This window comes from Staurois parvus, unplaced genomic scaffold (genome assembly GCF_062004578.1).
Source record: "Staurois parvus isolate SC_StPar_1 unplaced genomic scaffold, SC_StPar_1.0 ptg000207l, whole genome shotgun sequence".
NCBI classification, from domain to species: domain Eukaryota; kingdom Metazoa; phylum Chordata; class Amphibia; order Anura; family Ranidae; genus Staurois; species Staurois parvus.
In genome coordinates this window covers 6,597,669-6,605,477 of record NW_028318003.1, presented here as the reverse complement: position 1 = coordinate 6,605,477, position 7,809 = coordinate 6,597,669, and the positions used below count along the sequence as shown (strand labels likewise).

The following is a 7,809-nucleotide window of genomic DNA, read 5'->3' as shown; positions in this document are numbered from 1 at the left end:
AGACACAAATGAGTAGACAGAGCGTAGTCAGACGGGCTGGGTCAGGAACAATCAGGCAGACAAGGTACCAAAGGAGCAGGCTGGAGAGTGGTCAGAAATAGCCGAAGTCAGGACAGACGGAGTTCATTCAGGGTCAGGATCAAGCAGAATCAGGAATCAGGCAGGAAGCAGACAGGATGCAGGTACAGGGGCTCATGGGAAACATACACCAAGGCACTGACTGCAGGTCTGGCCATTCCTTAAATACACCTCCTGCAATCAGCCTCAGGTGATGGCCGACTGCAGGGGTGAGCTTCTGGTTGCTGAGAGCACCCACTGGCCAGCCCTGGTACTGCAGCCCACAAGGCAGGTGAGTCTCACCACCATTGGCAAGTCCATTCCTGACAGCCAGTGCTCTACACGGGTAAAGATCTCCTAAACAGTGCACATTTAGGAGATATTTACAGTTCCTACAGGTATGCCTTATTAGAGGTACAAGTTCAAAAACTTGCTTTACTACCCCTTTAAGGTGACACTAAACCATATATTTATCCTCTGAAAAAAATCCACACATATCCACAACTTAAAGTAGAACTATAGGCAAAACTTTTTTTTTCATTTTGGATAGAGTCAGGGAGGGTTATAACCCCTGTCAGATTTTTTTCGCCATCTGTGTCCCATTGGGGAGATTTCCCTTCACTTCCTGTCCCATAGCCAAACAGGAAGCGAGAGGAAATCCCTGCAAATCAAAGGAAATTATTTGGGGACCCCCAGGTCACCAGAACTAGTGTCCCCATTGGAAGATTTTCCCTCCATTACTTTTCTGGGATTTCTTTTACTTTCAATGATAATGGTAAACAGGACAAACATGGTGAATCTCCTTAATGGGGGCACAGACAGCAATAAAAACTGTCCAAAACTAAAAAAAAAAAAAATTGCTTTATACTTATAATTTAACCATTTGCGCTCTTGAGGATTTACCCCCCTTCCTGAGCAGGCCATTTTTTGCATTACAGCGCTGCGTTACTTTAACTGACAATTGCGCAGTCATGCAACGCTGCACCCAAATGAAATTTACATCCTTTTTTTCTTTTGGTGGTATTTGATTGCCTGTGCGTTTTTTATTTTTTGCACTATAAAAAAAAAAGACCAACAATTTTGAGAAAAAAAAATATTTTTGACTTTTTGCTAGTAAACATGTCCAGTAAAAAAAATTTCAAAAATCTAATTTTGTCATAAATTTAGGCCAAAATATATTCTGCTACGTCTTTGCTAAAAACAAAAATTCCCAATACGTGTAAATTAATTGGTTTACGAAATTTATAGAGTTTACAAATGGCGGTATATATACTGGAATTTTTTTTTTTACTAGTATTGGTGGCAATCAGCGACTTATAGCGGGACTGCGGAGGACATTCTGACACTGAAGGGAACTGATTTGGTGTCACTGACATCCCCAGTGACACCAATACAGTGATAAGTGCTAAAAAAGCACTGAAACTGTACTAATGGCACTGGGCAGGAAGGGGTTAGAATGAGGGGCAATCAAAGGGTTAACTGTGTGCTGGGAATGTTTTACTGGGGTGTGTGTGTTGGTGCTTCACTGTAAGCACACAGCACAGCCATCCAGAGCAGTGTACCCGTGCCGACAGGGAGGAGGACTGTTAGTAAACAAAGCAGCCCTCCTCCCCATTGGAGATCCTCGGTAATCATTGGGTGCCAGTGGGTAATCACCGTCTGGGGTTAACATGAGGGGCGATCAAAGGGTTAACTGTGTGCAGGGAGTGTTTTACTAGGGGGTGGTGTCAGTGTGCTTCACTGTAATCACGCTGCTCTGGATGGCTGTGCTGTGCACAGCCATTCAGAGCAGTATGCTCAAGCTGACAGGGAGTAGAGCTGTTAGTAAACAAAACAGTCCTCCTCCCTGTCTGAGATCTTTGGAACTCACCGGTGCCAGCGAGTAATTACCGTCCGGGACACGGTGATTGACAGCCATGGCCGCGAATGGCGGCTTATGTAGGGCGCACGCCCTCTGCCCGGAAATACAAAATCATGTATATATATGAGATTTTGCGCACCCCTGCCACCTTGTAGCAGTATTTCTGCTATAGGGCAATGGGAAAGTGGTGAAAGTAGTATTAAACTACCACTTGAGGCGCCTTTCACATGGGCAGACTGATTAGGTCCGCCTGTCAGTTTTTTAGGTGGACTCGATCTGAGCCTCCATTATCCTCTATGGAGCAATTGATGTAAATGGATTTGTGGTTGTTTTACACCAGCCTACAGCCAATCCCATCCACTAAAAAACAGATGGATGCAGAGGACAGTGGGCTGTGTCTGTGTCCACTCTGCGTAGGGCTGCATTCACACTTGAGTGATTTGTAGCTTGAATCTCCAAAAACACTTAAAAATCAGTTATTCTATATGGTGCCTGTTAACAGCTGATCGCATGGACAGGCACCATAGAGAATAGTTTTTTTTAAGTTTGAGCATTTTTGGAGCTTCGAGCTTCAAGCTACAAATCGCTCAAGTGTGAATGCAGCCTAAGGGCTCATGTACACTGCAGCTGATAAACTGACATTCAGGAGCTTTTCTGCATTTTTTTCAGCAGCCCCTGAACTCTCCCTAATGTTTTCCTATGTGTCCATGTTCACAGAGTCGTTTACAGGCAGTTAAGTTTACAGTCTTTTTTTTTAAACGCACCAAACTTGCATTAAGGAGTAGAGTTTGCTGGCGTTTCAAACGCCAAACGCGTGCAGAAGCGTTTTTTAACTGTTCCATGTCCAGATACTGTCCAGAGCCTTTTTTCATCATCACAAATGCATGCAAAGCGCTTTCCATGTATTAAAATGCAACTAGCACACCAGCGTAGTCAGTACCAGGTTTCGTGTGAAGGAAAAATTGGTAGAACATGCTACATTATGCTCATGATGGGATAAAAAAATGCTAAAAAATTCATATGGGTACAGCGTTGCATGACCGAGCAATTGTCATTCAAAGTGTGATAGCTCTGAAAGCTGAAAATTGGCCTGGACAGGAAGGGGGGGGGGGGGGGGGGGAGGGAAGTGTCCGGACTTGAAGTGGTTAAAAAACAAAACAAAAAACAAAGAATAAAAGGTAAAAACAAAGAATAAAAGGTAAAAACAAAGAATAAAAGTAAACATGTAAACATAACCCTAAGAATAAAAGTAAACAAATGTGTTAAAAATGAAAAAATCCCACTGGTGAATAAATACCACCAAAATAAAGTTTGGTACTTGTCTGTTAATTCACTGGATTTATTTATTTATATATATAAATAAATATATATTCTCTCTCTCCCTCCCCTAAAAAATTCATATGGGTACAGGAAGGGGGTGAAAGTGTCCAGACTTGAAGTGGTTAACAAACGAAACAAAGAATAAAAGGTAAAAACAAACTAAGAATAAAAGTAAACATATAAAAACATATAAAAATATCCCCAAGAATAAAAGTAAACAAATGTGTTAAATAAACCAGTAACATGACTGTAAACAAATGTCAGATAATGAAAGGATAATGTGCCCAGCTCTCTGTATCCGTCCCAGTCATTCAGTACAACGCCCATACAGTGATCTCGTCCTCCGTGTCTATTCCTGTCTCCCTGCCCGGCTCCTCCTATTCAGATTCGGTGCACTGCCGCGTCATTTCTGCTCGCCATCCTGGCAGAGAACCACAAGATTGTACCCGGAGGAAGTGCCCCGGATAGATGAGCGGTGCGGGCGGGCGCGGAGTGTGCTGAAGACTGAGCAGAGTTGGAGGTGACGATCCTAGGTGATCGATAGGTGACTTGTGGTGGGGAGTTCATTCATAGAGCCGTGTACAGGAGGCAGTGCTGTGTGCTGAACACAACTTTGTATGTTTCCTAACCTGCAGTCAGTTCTCCCATATAGTATCATATAGTATCATATAGAGGGGGGAAGGGCATGATTTATATTTTGCTTCTGCTGGATCCCAAGAGCTTGCACTTTGTGCAGTTTGGAGGAGAGGAGGATGCGGTGTGATGTATGACCAGACATCAGATATTTCACACTTCTACCCTCCAGTTGTCAGGTCCTTTACTATAATCCCCTTTCTTTATGGACCCCCACCTTCTCTGTGTTTAGGGGCTCATTCACACCAGGGCTGCTATTCCAGTACAATCCCAGGTCATGGACAAGACAAAGTGCCTCCTCCTCCTGGGCTAGTTCATGGTGTACGCTGCAGTACTGCTCTCCAGCACGGTGGCAGCCAATCCACTGCCTTGCACCATGCTGCCGCCAATAGAATTTAATCACCTTTCAATAACGTTACTTAAAAAAAAAAAGTAAAGATTGCAATGTGCCGATTGTACCGCCGTCATCCTACCGCACACCACGGCCATGTTCTAGTACAGCCACTTCTGTATTTGTCAGGTTTGGCTTTTTAAACTTTGTGATTTGTAATAGTACTGCTTGTACCTTGAAGAAGGGGACATACCCCGAAAGCTTGTCCTCAAAATTGTATGTTAGTGCAAATAAAAAAAGTATCACGTCAGTACTCAATTGTTTCTATCTTGTAGATAAAAATGTGTATAGCCAAACTAGAGATTTCTCATTTTGGTCTGAGTTGGAAAGTTTTTATCACCCCTGTTAGTTTATCTTTTCTGTTTGTATCCCATTGGGGAGATTTCATTTGATTTCCTGTCCCAGAGATACATAGGGAAGGAATCTGTCAGCGCCGGGCCAATCAGCTGTTGCCAGGGGATTCCCAGACATCACTGGACTAATTTGCCCACGTGGCATATTCGGTCAATGCGGCGTCCAGGAAGAGGGCTTCATTCCTGGGCACCCCATATATGCACTCCTGTGTTGGTGCTGGAAGCATGCTCAATCACAGGCTCCCATCACTGAGACCGAGCTGACGATACCTCCGGGTCTCATACGAATGATCAATAGTCATGAGAACTGGATACGGATTATGTGATCACTGTTATTGATTGTGTGATGATCCGCTCCAGTGTTGTTTTTTCTCTGTGAAGAGGAAGGGCTACATTGTATCTATTCCTCCTTCTAAAGAAGATATCTGTACAATACAAAAAAAAAATCTGTTGGGGGGGGGGGGGGGGGGGGAAATAAAGATTAACTAGTCCAGGGCTGGATCTAGTTTAGTGAGTGTTAGTGCCAGTTAGTGTAAGTGGTAGTTGGTGTGAGAATAGATTCAGACATGCATCTAAATCTCCCTTACCTCTGAAGACCGATTTGTGTTCGGATCGCACTCCAGTGGCTACTGACAGGCAGTGAGGAAGTAATGTGATACATTAACCCTATTTTTACTGACAAATATGCTGCATCTGTGGGGTGTTTGTGGTGCTTCCCCCATTGACTTGAATGTGTAGAGGGTGGCAGGGCATTGGATAAGGGGGTACCACCAATCCTCCTGTAAGGGGCCCAGGCCAGCAGGGGGGCCCAGACAGCTGGGTGAATCAGATGTGGGCAGGGAAACTGATCAGCATGAGCGGTGGGGGGGCACTTATTGGAACTGATGAATGGCTGTCCCCCCTGGCTGCCCCCCCTGGCTGCCCATGTGCCTCCACCCCTGCAGTTCTTTCCTCCTCTCCTTCCCACCGGCAACTGACAGCACTCAATAGGATCCTTCAGGATGGAGAGTGGGGAAAGTGTCCAGTAAATATGTCACATTTACCAGGCTCTTCCTTTCCTAAATGAACACAATGAGTGATCGGTACCAATCGCTCACTGTATTCATTCATAAACCAAAGCATAGTAAACGGTGTTTCTTTTGGGAAGGGCCCTGTCAGGTTAGTTGTATGGGGCCCCATGATTTCTAAGAGCTGCCCTGGAGGGCGGCATCAGTACAAGTAGGGGCAACTTTTCTGCAGGTGTGAAGCATCATGGCTGTGGCATGTGAACACCCCCAGTCGCTGCCTATTGCAGCTTAAGAGGGATGGTTGGTGGGCAGCAAAAACGCAGCTCAACCACACAATATTGTCACCCCCCAACCGCTAGTCTAGATGAGGCCTGATGGTGTTAGGGTCAGTGTCTTTTAGGTAGGACTAAAAAAAAACAAAACAAAATGTGTACTATCGTTTCTTGGCCCTACAAGTGCAAAGAACAAATAACATTACCAATGACCACAAAATGAAAGCCCCATTTGTTCTAAAAAACCCCCCCAAAAAACAGGTATAATCCACCTGCACCAAGTAGTTGCGATGATATGTATAGTTATACTAACATATGTCAAAGTTGAAAAATAGGGTTTGGGCGTTAAAGGATTGGTTTACCTTTGGGAACATGCTATATGTTTCACCTGTTTTTAGGGTGGATCATGTAACATGTTCTCAATGCTGCAGCCGCCACCCGCTGCTCCCCTCTCCCTATGACAGAAGTACAAGGAGAAGTTCCACGTACTGGCTGTCACTTTTCAAAAACAGGGCTCCGCCCCCAAAGCAGTGTCATTCATTTACAGTCCTCTGTGAATGAATGAACTACATGTCCTGACAGCCTTAGAGGTTCTCGGCTTGTAGTCCTCAATGAACTACCATGGTGCTGTGAGAGCTGTGGTAGTTCATTGATTCTTCTTGTCAGAAGTATTGGCTTGGCCGTGCGGGATGTGTGAGCATGCAGATACATTGACAGTCTGCAGGAGATCTGCCTGGTATCAGCGATCTATTGATCGCTGGTGCAATGCTTTAGAGCAGGGGTGTCAAACTGGCGGCCCACCAGCTGTTGCGAAACTACAGGTCCCATCATGCCTCTGCCTTTAGGAGTCATGCTTGTAACTGTCAATCTTGCAATGCCTCATGGGACTTGTAGTTTAGTTTGGCAACAGCTGGAGGGCCGCCAGTTTCACACCCGTGCTTTAGAGGCTCCTAACACAAAAAAGAATAAATGCACATTTTTTTTACCTGCAAAAAAATGTTCTTTTGTTATCTTTTGTGTAAAGGTGAACTTATCCTTACCCCCTTCACGCCGGCGCCTCCCGGCCCTTTAAGGGTTACAGATGCCGGGAGGCAGGGCAGGGTTTAGGGATATGTGACCGCACGGCAGTCACATGATCGGGAAAGGTCCCGATCGAAAGAGGAGATCGGGACCTTTCTGTGAGTACCGGACATGTGTGCTGGGAGCGCAAAGGGTGCGCTCTCTCGGCACATATGTCCTTTTTTAATAGAACGCAAATGTGCGGCCGCTTGGCGTCTAGGTCCAGATGCCAGGAGGCCGCACATTTGTGTGCGGCCGGCGTGAAGAGGTTAAGGCTGGGTTCACACATATACGGTGCAGTATTTCGCATGTGTTTCGCACAGGAACCGCACTGCATTCCTGTGCAAATCACATGCGAATTGTGTGAAGTGCGCACCGCATTCCTGTGCAAATCACATGTGAATTGTGTACGGTGCGCACTGCATTCCTGTGCAAATGACATGCGAATTGTGTATGGTGCGCACCGCATTCCTGTGCAAATCACATGTGAATTGTGTACGGTGCGCACCGCATTCCTGTGCAAATCACATGCGAATTGTGTACGGTGCACACCACATTCCTGTGCAAATCACATGCGAATTGTGTACGGTGCTCACCCCTTCCGCACCAAATAGGTGCAGGACCCTTTTTTTGGTCCACACTAGAATCAGACTGCATGGGTATTCACACCTATGCGATGCGATTCTTCACATCGCACTGCGTTTTGCGGACCGATTTCAGGGTATTGTTAACGTAACATACACACCCGCAGCGGTTCGCATAACTGGGTGCGATTCTGATGCGGTGCGGAATTTGTACAGAGGCTTAAGGTGTGTTTTGACTTCGGTCATGAAGGGGTTAAGGCAATGATGTTATA

At 45.4% G+C, this 7,809-nt stretch overlaps 1 protein-coding gene across 2 annotated transcripts in view; it reads left to right on the top strand.

The window, feature by feature from the left end:
* The first annotated feature begins 3,618 nt into the window (after window positions 1-3,618).
* Window positions 3,619-7,809, top strand: part of NLRX1 (NLR family member X1) — a 53,674-nt gene continuing 49,483 nt past the window's right edge. Inside the window, exon 1 of one of the 2 annotated variants that reach the window (XM_089678579.1) lies at window positions 3,619-3,758. The gene's annotated coding sequence lies outside the window, so the exon portion shown is untranslated. Of the gene's footprint in view, window positions 3,772-7,809 lie in introns of both variants that reach the window. The other variant, XM_089678580.1, reaches the window with a different exon arrangement.